The sequence below is a fragment of the Vulpes vulpes genome, chromosome 3 (assembly GCF_048418805.1).
Source record: "Vulpes vulpes isolate BD-2025 chromosome 3, VulVul3, whole genome shotgun sequence".
Taxonomy (NCBI): Eukaryota; Metazoa; Chordata; class Mammalia; order Carnivora; family Canidae; genus Vulpes; species Vulpes vulpes.
The window spans coordinates 136,825,477-136,839,797 of record NC_132782.1 but is presented as its reverse complement, the minus strand read 5'-3'; the positions used below and the strand labels follow the sequence as shown (position 1 = coordinate 136,839,797).

At 32.8% G+C, this 14,321-nt stretch overlaps 1 protein-coding gene across 13 annotated transcripts in view; it reads right to left on the bottom strand.

Annotated features, from left to right (window-relative positions):
• The window catches only part of COL24A1 (collagen type XXIV alpha 1 chain), a 387,560-nt gene that overhangs the window by 335,871 nt on the left and 37,368 nt on the right, over positions 1 to 14,321 (bottom strand). The window lies entirely within an intron of this gene.

Sequence of the window (14,321 nt, the reverse complement as noted above, 5' to 3'; positions counted from 1 at the left end):
ATATTTTCCAAAATCTTGCAATGTACATGTATTACTTTTGTAATAAAGAAAAATAATAAATCAAAAAGTACCTCTAATTGCCAAAATAGATATAAAAATAGATACTTTTCACACTCTGGGAATCTTATATTTTACATTTCAAGAGAAATATGACATTAGATTTCAATCAAATTTTTTTTGCACAATATTAATCTTTCTTATTTTGCATACTGGCAAAGTATCTCTTTTTCTATTTCCCATCTCATAAAATTAAGAGGCCACAATTGAGCGTCTTTATAATTCCAATTATGACTTCATTACCATTCTCAACTAGTAATAATTTCCATTCCTAGAGAGTTCTAAATGCTATTTTTATTCTATGAGCAATAGTCATGTTTTCTTTCACAAATTCAAGGATGCTTTCAAATACCACTCAAACTGAAGAAAGGAGAACCACAAGAAAAGTCCTTCATGTTCGTCAGCAAGTCTTTCCATTTTACAAATTAGAAATAAATATTCACTGGCAAAAAGGTCTATATTCTTGAGTCAAAAGAAATTTTTAAGAAAAGGTTATTTTCCAGGTTGATCTCTTCCCTGACATAGCTATCACCACTTCTATCAGTAAGGCTACAATTTTAGACCACTGATAACAAAATTATGGGACCTGAGAAACAGCGTTAGCGATATCTCAATATTTACAAACTCAATCCATTATCCAAAAAGAAAAAGGGTAATATAGTTAGAAATTATAAGGGATATTAGAGTTTATCCAGTAAGACACATTTTATAGATAAAGAAGCAATGAGGTCCAGAGGGGTTAAATGACTTGATTAAAATTGCTTTGAAAAGTAAAGACAAACCATGTCAATTTTCTTTTTTATATCACAATGCCTATTAAATAAAAATCTTATTTATTGGTTTTTTTTATTTCAGTCTTTTATTATAAAATCTAGCCAATTGATTTGAGGCCATACTTACAAAGAATTTTAAAAGAACTTAAGAAATGATAGCTCTTGAGAATTTTAAATATAATAAAATTTTTTCTGACCAATTTTTTACTTATAGGTATCAGATTAAAAATTCTTTTTTAAATTCTATCTGAATTTTCTATTATCTATCTACTTTCTTATTATTAACAACTAATCTAACATTTCATCCTTACTTTAAAAAAAAAACTGAGAACGTGGTAACAGTAATCAATTGATCAATAAAAATCAGGTTTAAAGACAGCTTTTTCTTATTCATAAACTTTATGCATCTGGGCAACATATTTAAAGAAATACGTACCAAATCTCTTTAATTCTCACACAAATGTGCTTGAGTTAATTGATCAACTTGTTCTACAACCATAATTCAAGTCAACATGAAGGAAATGCTCTCAACCTGGCCACTTGTGGATTAGGATCCTCCATAGTATAAAATGCATGAGCTGAGATTATTGAACATGCCAACTTTACATAAAATGTCAGAGAAATAGGGCATATTTCTCTGCGTTAAAGAATACTCCCAAAATGTTTTACTTTCTATCTCATTTAGTATTAATTCTATGAGTCCTGACACACTTTTAGTCATACTTGACTGGCTTTTCAAATCCCCTTTGGAATTAAAAATAAATGCTTATAAATTAATAATTGACTTTGGCTTTCATACTGACTTCTACTTACTTCTACATGACTTTGTTAAAGGAACTATACATCCTTTTGAGTGTAAGAGGAAAAGGAAGCTGCCTACCTTTTATTATTCAAAGAATTCTCAAAGTTCCACCTATTCTACTGTTCTGCTATACAGTCTAAAATTCCCATTATCAGCACAGCTCTTTTAGACTATTATTGGATTTCCAAGGGTCCTCTGTCTAGAGAGGGAAACTCCCTAAGTACTAGACTCATTAACATCTTAGAACAAATTCATCAGATTAGAGCCCACTCAATATAATGGAAAGAACATCGGCATTTAGAATGAAAACACTGAACAAATTATTTAATTTCTCTGAATTTGAGATTCCTCCTCCATAAAATTGGAAAAAGAATAACACCTACGTAGTTTAGCTTATAAGATATAGGTCAAATTCTTCAATGTAGGTATTAAAAATAACAAGATTAGAGATGATTATTAAAATCAACTTTGCAATTATTGCCATCTTAAAAAGCAGAGAACACAATTCTTGAATGAATTATTGATGGAGCTGCAAAATTTAAATGAAAAGAATTTGAAATTAAAAATTCAAATATGGATGAGCTAAATTGGGAGAGTCCCATAAAAGAAACACTAAGTGACATGATCTTGAGGTTAACATCACTTGAATATTCTTTAACATTACTAATAATTATATAAGCTTCATAATGTCAATTTTAAGCATTACACTCTCTAACCAACACTTCTTATCTTTATAGCTCACTAAGTGCCCACAACTTTAACAATTATTTGACCTACTGTAACTGCTAATATGTGATTCCACCACATTGTCTCATCCTTATGTGGCCTGACTTCCTATCCATAAGCAGCAAATACCAAGGTCTAAAGTTATAATCACTTCATTGCATATGTAAAAGGCACCATTTCTTCTTTATGTTTCTGTGTAACAAGCTTACCTGGCAATTCTTAAATCTAAACTCACCACCTACTCTATCCCATCCCCTAGCAGCTGAATGTGACTAACAGAAAACAATCATGCTGACAAACCTCACTTTAAATTCATGACATTTTATATTAATTGGTTTTGTTTTCTTTTGTTTTTTGGTGTATCTAATAATTACCTTAGTCAATTCACTTTCCCATTTTAATAGATAATTATTTCATAACTCTCTCTCTTCACTCTAATGGGTGATCTTACTTTTAACATTTGCAACCTGTCATAACTAAATCCACTATGTCAGCTAAATCTGTTCCAAAATACTCGGCCTTCATAATAAAACCCAATCTGCCTCATGAGGACATCACTGACATACTGTTTTCCCTACATTATTTTAATTTCTATTTCTTTCCTTGTTGATATCACCAAGTAAACACATTGTATTTCCTCCAATCTTAAAAAACAACTTTACTTGAGCTACATCTTCCTTCCCTCTTCCATTACACTATTCCCTGTTAGACCAAAACTCCTAGATACTTGTCTACGTTAACAAGGAGACTTCTTCCATTCTCTCTTGGACTTAATCCACTCAGACTATTGCTCCTACCCTACTTTACTGTCATTCTTTCTCAGTCTCCTTTGCTAGTTCTTCCTCTTCTGCCTAATATACTAAACTCCAGAGTACCCCAAGACTTGATCCTTGGACACTTCTCTGTCTATATTTGTCTATAGGTCAAGACTATACATAAAACAACTATTGTAATGCATAGGAGAACAAGCAAAAAGTAGGACACACTGGAGGGGATTCTATTTTTGAAAGAAAAAAAACCACACTTGGTATAATACACATAAACAACTTTTTTTCTAAAGACCCTCCACGGTCTGCATTGAATGACTAGATTCAAGCAGAAAACCATAGATTTTGGTTAATGGTGTCAGAGGACAGACAGAGTGTCAGACTACCTGAATAGCTGTAAATTGAAGGGGGGAATACCAGGCAAACGATAATCCATTAAGATATAATAATTGTAAATATGCACCCAACATGGAAGCACCCAAACATATAAAAAGGTTAATAATAAACGTAAAGAAACTAATCAATAGTAATACAATAATAGTAGGGACTTTAACACTACACTTACATCAATGGACAGATCATTCAAAGATAAAATCAATAAGGAAAGAGTGACTTTGAATGACACACTGGGTGAGATGGATTTAGCAGATATATCCAAAAAATTCCACCCTAAAACAACAGAATATACATTCTTTTCAAGTACACATGGAACATTCTCCAGAATAGATCATATTAGATTAGAAAACAAGCCTCAGCAAATTCAAAAAGATAGAAATCACACAATGCAACTTTTCTGACCACAGTATTTTGAAACTAGAAATCACCATAAGGAAAATACAGAGAGCACAAATATATAGGCTAAATAATATGCTACTAAACAATGAATAAGTCAACCAAGAAATTAAATAAAAAATCACATGGAAACAAATGAAAATTAAAATATACAGGTCTGAAATGTTTGAGATGTAGCAAAAGTGGTTCTAAGAGTGAAATTTAGGGACACCTGGGTGGCTCAGCAGTTGAGCATCTGCCTTTGGCTCAGAGCGTGATCCTGGGGTTCAGATCAAGTCCCACATCAGCTCCTAGCAGGGAGCCTGCTTCTTCCTCTGTCTGTATCTCTGTCTCTCTGTGTGTCTATCATGAACAAATAAATAAAATCTTAAAAAAAAGAGTTAAATTTATAGCCATACAAACCTACTCAAGAAACAAGAAAAATCTCAATTAACAACCTAACCTTACACCTCACAGAGCTAGAAAAAGAACTATGGACAAAAACAAAACCAAAGTAGGGAAATAAAGATTAGAACAGATATAAATGATACAGAAACTAAAAAGATAATAGAACAGATCAATGAAATCAAGAACTGGTTCTTGGAAAAGATGAACAAAATTGATAAACCTCTAGACAGATAAAATAATAAAGAAAGAAAGAAAAGAAAGAAAGAAAACTAAAAATCACAAATGAGAGAGGAGAAACGATAGCCAACAGCACAGAAATACCAACAATTGTAAGAGAATATTATGAAAAAACTAAAGGCCAACAAATTAAACAACCTAGAAGAAATAGATAAGTTCCTAGGAACATATAGCCTAGCAAAACTTCCCAAAAGGAGAAATAGAAAATTTGAACAGGCCAATTACCAGCAATGACATTGAATCAATAATCAAAAAACTCCTAACAAAAAAAGTCCAAAACAGACAGCTTTACAGGCAAATACTACCAAACATTTAAAGAAGAGTTAATACCTATTCTCAAACTATTCAAAAAAAAAAAAAAATAGAAGGGTAAATAAAACTTACAAATTCATTCTATGAGCCCAGCATTACTTGGATACCAAAATCAGATAAAGAAATCACCAATAAATAAATAAATTAACAAACAGAGAAATACATGCCAATATCTCTGATGAACATAGAGGCAAAAATCCTCAACAAAATATTAGTAAACCAAATCCAATAAAACATTTTAAAAATTGCCACAACAAAGTGGGATTTATCCCCAAGATGCAAAGGTAGTTCAATATTTGCAAACCAATCAACGTGATTCATCACATCAACAAGAGACAAGAGAAGAGTATATGATCATTTCAATAGATGCAGAAAAGTACTTGATAAAGTATAACATCCATTCAGATTAAAAACCCTTAACAAAGTAGGTTTAGAAGGAACATACCTTAACACAAGAAAGGAAAACCTACAGCAAACATACTCAATGGGGAAAAACCTACACCAAACATACTCAATGGGGAAAAACTGAGAGCTTTTCCCCTAAGATCAGTAATAAGACAAGGATGTCCACTCCCATCACTTTTATTCAATATAGTACTGGAAATCTTAGACATAGCAGTCAAACAAAAAAATAAAAAAAAAGGCATAATTGGTAAGGAAGAAGTAAAACCTTCATTATTTACAGATGACAAGATACTATACATGTAAAACCTAATGACACCAACAAAAAACTACTAGAACTGATAATTCAGTAAAGTTGCAGGATACAAAATCAATGAAAAAAAACCTGTTGCATTTCTATATACTAATAGTGAAGCAGCAGAAAGAAATTAGGGAATCAATCCTATTTACAATTATAACAAAAATAATAAAATACTTAGGAATAAACTTAGAGAGGTGAAATACCTGTATTCTGAAAACTATAAAACACTGATGAAAGAAATTGAAGTTGATACAAATGGAAAGACATTCCATGCACATAGATTGAAAGAACAAATATTAAGATGTCTGTACTACCTATCTATATAGACTTAATGCAATCACTATCAAAACACCAAAAGTACTTTTTACATAACTTAAACAAGCACTCCTAAAATTTGTATGGGGCCATAAAAGACCAAACTAAAGTAACCTTGAAAAAGAAAAACAAAACTGGAGGTATCACAATTCTAGATCTCGTATTATATTACAAATCTGTAGTAATCAAAATAGTATGGTATTGACACAAAAATAGACATATAGATCAACAGAAGAGAACAGAAACCCCAGAAATAAACCCACAATTCTTAGTCAAATAATCTTCAACAAGTCAGAAAAGAATATTCAATGGGAAAATGTCTCTTCACCAAATGCTACTGGAAAATTGGACAGCAAAAGAATGAAACTGACAACTTCCTTATACCATACACAAAAATAAAATCAAAATGGATTAAAGAGCTAAATATGAGACCTGAAACCATAAAAATTCTAGATAAGAGCACAGGCAGTAATTTCTCTGACATCAGCCATAGCAGTATTTTTCTAGATATGTTCCCTGAGACAAGGGAAACAAAAGTAAAATTGCACTATCGAGACTACATCAAAAGGAAAGTCTGCACAGCAAAGGAAACAATCAACAAAACTAAACAATAGCCTACTGAATGGGAGAAGATATTTGCAAATGACATAATCTGATAAATGGTTAGTATCCAAAATATACGAAGAATTTAAAAACTCAACATTCAGAAACCAAATAACCCAACTAAAAAATGGGCAAAAGACATGAACAGAAATTTCTCCAAAGCAGACATATAGATGGCTAACTAACACATGAAAAGATGCTCAACATCACTCATCATCAGGAAAAGGCAAATCAAAACTACAATGAGATTTCATCTCTCACCTGTCAAAACAGCTAAAATTGAAAACACAAGTAAGTGTTAGCAAGGATGTGGAGAAAAAAGAACCCTCACACACTGTTGGGAACACAAACTGCTGCGGCCACTCTGGAAAACAGTATGGAGGCTCCTCAAAAAGTTAAAAATATAACTACTCTATGATCCAGTAATTACACTGTAACACATTTACACCCAAATCACAGAAACATTAATTCAAAAAGATATATGCACTCTGATGTTTATGGAAGCATTATTTACAGTAGCCAAATTATGGAGGCAGCCCAAGTGTCCATTGATAGATGAATAGATTAAGATGTAGTGTGTATGTGTGTGTGTGTGTATATATATATTATATATAATGGAATATTATTCAGTCATAAAATAGAATGAAATCTTGCCATTTGCAACAATGTGGATGGAGGTATAGTGCTAAGCAAAATAAGTCAGTCAGAGAAAGACAAATACCATATCATCCCACTCATATGAGGAATTTAAGGATGAAAACAAATGAGTAACAGAAAAAAAGAAAAGAGAAACAAAGCAAGAATTAGAACAAACTAATAGCTACCAATGGGAGGTAGGTAGGAGGATTAAAGAGAGAAATTAAAGAGTGCATTTCTCATGATGAGCACTATGTAATATATAGTATTGTATATTATATAACATAATATATTACTATATATTAATATATAGTATTGTGTAATACAATTTTATAAGTAATATGTAGAATTATTGAATATACAGAATCATAATATACACTTGAAATTAATATAATACTGTTTGTTAACTATGCTGGAATTAAAATTAGAAGTTTAATAAACAAACAAAAAATACATAAATCTTATAAAGTACACATGGAATATTCATCACGATAGACCACTTGTTGGTCATCAAACTGCCTCAATACATTTTAAAATATTGAACTCTTCCACTGAGCACTCTCTAACCACAATGGAACTAAGTAAGAAACTAATAACATTAAGATAACTAGAAAAACTTTTAAGAGATGGAAATTAAACAAAACAATATATTCTAAATGATCCATGAGTCAAAGAAACATACATTTCAATCTGAATGATATGAAAATGCAACATATCAAATTTTGTGGGATGAAATTTTGATAAATTTATAGCTCTAAAATGCTTATATTAGAAGAGAGATTTAAAAAATGAAATACTAAATAATTCATAGGGGGAAAAAAAGCCAAAAGTTACTCTGGATTTCTGCCCAGACAAAAACAAAACAAAATAAGCTCAACAAACAAATAAAAACTTGACATTATGTTCCTCCTCATTCTAATAGACAATAGCTCCCACAACACCAGTATTCCACTGCTTAAGACACAGATTATCTTTGACTCTGCTCTCTTATGCCACATATGTAATTCATCAGCAAATCACACTGACTGTACCTCAAAATGTGTATGATCACTTCACACCACCTGCACTGTTTACACTCTACCCCATGCCATCATCACCAAAGACGTGGATTTGGGTAGACCAGTGAAGTAGTCTCCAAACTGGTGTCCCTATTTCCACCTTTTCTCTATCCTACTCTATTCTCCACATGAAACCAGAACCATCCTCCTACAAAATAAATTGGATGATAACATTTATCTACCTAGGGTTTTTTGTGAGCTTATTGGTGGGCTGTTTTAATCTGATATACCCTCCATGTGCCTGTCACCCATTGGGTTTTTGTCACCTACCTATCACATGGGAAAGGATGGAGGGCTCCTTCCAGGGTAGTGTAAAATCCTTTTAAGGTTGGTTTCCTGGGGAGATGGGGAGGTGGGGGCACTTACCCTGCCTGCCTTTCTTGTGCCTATCCTTCATTAATGTCAGCAAAAAAGACAATGCGCACTTAGACATTAACCTGATAGGTAGGCAGATACACGACCAACGCCCTGATTGGCTCAACTCAGCACACCAGGATTGCTTAAGACAGTTCTGCTAAAGAGCTCATAAAAACCTCTAAACTTAGAAACTCTCAGGGCAACCCTCTCCGGTCCCCTCCCTCTCCGGGAGCTTTGTACTATTGCTCAATAAACTTTGCTTTGCTGGCCACCACTCTTTGTCTGGTCTACTTCTCTATCCTCAAAGCAACTGTGACCCAAGAACAGCTGGCACTAAAGGTGAGAAATCTGCATCACGAGGTCCTACATAATCTGGCTCTGGCTATCTCTCTGACCCATCTTCTAGGATTTATCTCAAAGACTGTCAAGCAGCCTCCTGCCTCAAGGCCTTTGGATTTACTGGGTTATTTTTGTAGTTTTTCAACCCTTTCCTCATCAGGATTGCAAAAATGGTAATTTTACATTCTAACATGCTTTCCTCATTTCCTAGCTTTTTCTATAAAGAGAAACTACCCTTCATCAAGTATTCGGTTGTCCTGAGGTTACATTCTATAAAAAAGCAAGATAATTTTATAAGAAAACTTTTATTCTTTTCCCTTACTTTTTCTTCTATTTATCATTTTTTCAAAATAATGATATATTGTGGCATAATAAAAATATATATTTAGTCTTTGTTCCTGGGTTCTGGCACAGAGCTCCTAAAACCCTTGGAATTTCCTGAGTCATACAAGTGTCTTTTGTTATTCATAACAATACCCTTCGACCACATCTGAGCTTATGCTAATGAGGTGACTCAGGGTGGTGCCCATAGATAGCTTCAGGATGGGGGCTAGTCACCAGAAAGGCAAACAAGTGGCTAGAGGGTGGGAATTTAGGAGCAGGGGGTAGGGTGAGAGATTGAGCCACACAAATTTTTGAACAAAGAGATTCCAAGAGCTTCCAGGTTGGTGAACAGAACACACTGATGTGCCAGGGAAGTGGCATTACCTGGAGAGGGCATGGAAGTTCTAAGCCCCCCACCTTCCATACCTTGCCCCATATACATCTCTTCCATTTAGCTCTTCTTGAGTTGTATTCTTTATAATAAACTGGGAAACTTGAAACTGGGAAACTTGTTTTCCTGAGTTTGTGAGCTGTCCTAAGGCAGTACCAAACCTGGGGGAGTGGGAGTTTGTGGGAACCCCTGAATTGGTTGTCAGCCAGACAGAAATATGAGTAGTCTGGACAACTCCTCTGTGGCTGGCATCTCAAGTGCAGACTGTCCTGAGGGACTGAGCCCTTAAATCTGTGGGTCTGACACTAACTCAGAGTTGAATACGCAGTTGGTGTGAGAGGATTTGATAATTTCAGAGATGTAATTCCTTAGCATTCTCTAAAGGTGACCAGTGAAAGTTTGTCTGTATTTAGCATCATTATAACTCATGTATTTAGAGATACTTGATGTGATTCAATCCACTGAACTTATTATCCTTAATTATGTTCAAACCACATCGCTCTTTGGCTGGTAGAAGTCTTTCAAATTGGCCCTGGAATCCTTCTCGACACGACTCTAATTGTCTTTGATACCCAGAAGGAAACACTTTTAATACATTTAAGTCATATTTTAGCTGAAATCACAAGCACAGAATCAAAGGAAAGGATCATGATATTTTGTCTCGTCCTTTAGAAGATGGTCCCTGTGTTGACCAGAATAACAGAGGTAACGTAGTCTTCAGCCTTTTAACATACTTTATATTTTCAAAATGCTGGACTGAACATTTTTCATAGCAATTTGATTCAGCAAAAATTCTTAAAATGGGTCAGCATCTATGCTCAATTCATTTATTTATTCACATATAAGGAAAATGGGACTTCTAGTTTAGAAGACATGGGGACATAGGGTCAAAACCAAGAATAGAAATAGCACTAAGATTATTCTCTGGGATTCAATATTATTGTTAATAACATTTGATTTAATAATACTAATGGGACATTGTTATTGCAGTTTGTTAAGGTTAGATGATTTATATAACTGGATTAAACATGGATTTTTTGTTTTATTGGCAAAGACTTTTTTTATCTAATTTAATTTTAAAGCTTTTTTTTTTTAGTATAGTTGACACACAATGTTACATTAGTTTCAGATGTACAGTATGATTCAACATCTTTATACATCATGCCATGATTACCACAAGTGTAACTACCATCTGTCACCATACAATGTTATTATAATATCACTGACTGTATTTCCTATGTTGTGCCTTTTATTCACATGACTTATTCATTCCATTACTGGAAGCCTGTATCTCCTGCTCCCCTTCACCTATTTTGCCCATCTCCCTTCCCTTTGGCAACCATCAGTTTGTTCTCTGTATTTATTTGTCTAATTCTGCTTTTCGTTTACTTTTTTTTTTTTTTAAGATTCCACATGTGAGTGAAATCATATGGTATTTGTCTTTCTCAATAACTGGATTAAATTTGAAGGAACTATTGGCCTTGACTAAAGTAATATAAACTGTGAATGTTTATGGGAAGGTTTTAAGTTTCCTTTAAGAAGTGTTTTTGGTAAAGAAACTATCTTTACCACAAATAGATTGCCTGGACTAGAATTATAAGTATATGGTAGTCTGAAGATATAGACTCTGCATTCATGACTCATATTTAAATATCTACTGCATAATTAATCATATGTTTAATTAATAGTAATAAAAATATCCATCAGCCTGCAAATAAAGTTCATTAAATATAGGAATATGATAAACTGTGAACCCAGATGGCATTTGCTGACAAGAAAAAAAAAGCTATTCTCTCTAGTAAATAAGAAGTGGAATTTACTTTCTTGTAATTCTTTTAAAAGGACATTATTTCTACCATTAGTTTCTTGATTTCAGCTAATGATTTTAGTTAATGAGCTCAATAGTCTTCAATTGGCATCATATTAGTCTTACTTATGCTGAAAAAAATGGTGATGTAGCCACTAAATCATTTCATGTGGCACTTCATCCTATTATTTAACAAATTAACATAGTTCTCAGGACTAGAGATCAGTTTCACTCTTCATGCAGTTTATCTTCATATGTTGTTGTAAGTATCCACAGAATAAGCTAGAACGTTGGAATAGACATGTTTTGTTACCATTGCTAAATGAATTCATAGTCTTTCAATTCCATTCCTCCTTCAGATCGTATTTTATAAATTAATTACTATTTTGAGAGATAACCTGGTATTAGGAAGTGCATTAATCCAAATATGTTTGTATAGAGAGTTCATTATGCATTGCATTTTCTATTTCAGTTAAATCTTTTTAAACTGCAATTGCCTTAATTTGCTCTTTCCATAGATTCAGGTAACCTCCTTTTGAAGTAGATTATTTCTTTTGCAAGAAACAAGATGACTTTTTAAATAATTTTCTTAGAAACCAACAATTCTACCTCTGCTATTCTTGCTAAATAATAACTGAGAAAAAACATTTGGGATTGCCTTTATACTTTAAAATTTCTTAATTAGAAGAAATCTTTATTCCCTAAAGGAAAATAAATCCTATGATTATATGTCAAAATTTATTGTCAAGACAGCATGCTCCACATTTTTTGCATTATCCTGAAAAAAAATTATAGGAGGACTATAAAGTTTGACTGTTCTATTGATCTTGGTTAATCTAAAATGCATGGTAAATATCTAGGAAAATTTTTAATAAAACCACACCCTGCAAGTTTATTGGATGAATTTAAGATACAGTGGTAATTTTTAACATCTGTCACAAATAAAACCTAGGAATAAATTTAATCAAGGAGGTGAAAGACTTGTATGCTGACTGAAAACTACATCATGAACAAAAGAAATTGAAGACACAAATAAATGTAAGATATTCTGTGCTAATGGAATGAAAGAATTAATATTATTAAAATGTCCATATTAACCAAGCAATCTACAGACTCAATGCAATCACTACCAAAATTCCAATGGCACATTTCACAAAGATAGAACAAATAATCCTCAAATTTGTATGTAACCAAAGCAATCTTAGGAGAACAACAAAGCTGGAAGCATTATGCTCCCTGATTTCAAACTATATTATAAAGCTATAATGACAACAATATGTTACTAACATAAAAATAATCACATTGATCAATGGAACAGAATAAGGAGCCCAGAAATAAATCCATTCATATACAGCTGATTAACTTACAAAAGTTAATCAAAAGGCAAAAATATACAATGGGGAAAGGACAGATTCTTTAATAAATGATGTTGGGAAAACTGGACAGCCATATGCAAAAGAATGAAATTAGACTATTCTCTTATACTATACACAAAATAAACTCAAAATGAATTAAAGACTTTAAGACCTGAAACCATAAAACTCCAAGGAGAAAACATAGGCAGTAAGCTCCCTGACGTCATTCTTGGCAATGCTATTTTTAGATCTGACTCCAAAAGTGAAGGCAACAAAAGCAAAAATAAACAAGTGTGAATATATCAATTGAAAAGATTCAGCAAAGAAAATCATCATAAAAATGAAAAAGCAACCTACTGAATTAGAGAAAATATTTCCAAATTAAATATCCAAATTCAACAGTTCAACATCAAAACAAAACAATACAATTGATTAAAAAATGGCAGAAGAGCTGATTAGGCATTTATTCTAAGATATACAGATGGCAAACAGGCACATGAAAAACTACTCAATATCACTAGTCATTAGGGAAATGGAAATCAAGACCACAATGACTTATCACTTCATACCTGTTGGAATGGCTATTATCAAAAAGACAAGAAATAACTAGTGTTGTTGAAGACATGGGGAACAGGGAACCCACACGCACTGTTGGAAGGAATGTAAATTGGTATAGCTACTGTGGAAAACAGTATGGAGTTTTGTCAAAAAAATTTTTTAAACTTCTAGTTATAAGATAAACGAGTTAATAAGGAGATAAAAAATACAAGACAGGGAATATAGTCAATAATATAAAATAAAAAGTGAATAGAGCTACCATATGATCGATCCAACAATTCTACTTTTATTTTATCAAAAAAAAAAAAAAACTACTAATTCATCAAGATATATGCACCCCTGTGCTGTGGTTCATTGCAGCATTATTTACAATAGCCAAGATATGAAAAGAACCTAAATGTCCATCAGTGAATGAATGGATAAAGATGTGGTATAAATACACACACACACACACACACACACACACGTGCACAATAGAATACTACTGAGCCATATAAAATGAAATCTTGCCATTTCTGACAACATGGATGGACCTTAAGGGCACTATGCTAAGTGAAACAAGCCAGAAAGAGGAAGACAAATGTATATGTATCAAACATATCATACACATGTATGATCTTACTTACATGTGGAATCTAAAAAGCAAAACAGGTGAACACATAAAACAAAATTTATGCATTCAGAGAACAGAGTGGTGGTTATGGGAGCCTCTAGAGGAAGGGGTACACACTTCCAGTTGTGAAATAAATAGGTCATGGCGATGTGATTTGTGGCATGGTGATTACAGTCAATGGTACTGCATGCATATTTGAAGGTTGCCAGGAAAGTGGATCATGAAACAAATTTTCATCATAAGAAAAAATTTGTAACTTTTTATGATGATAGATGGTGGCTATCTGTGGTGATCATTTTTAGTATGTACAAGTGTCAAATTATTGTGTTATATTCTTGAAATAGTTTTAATGTTTATGTTCATTATATCTCAATTTAAAAAAAAATTAAGGACCTTCTTTAATAATGTC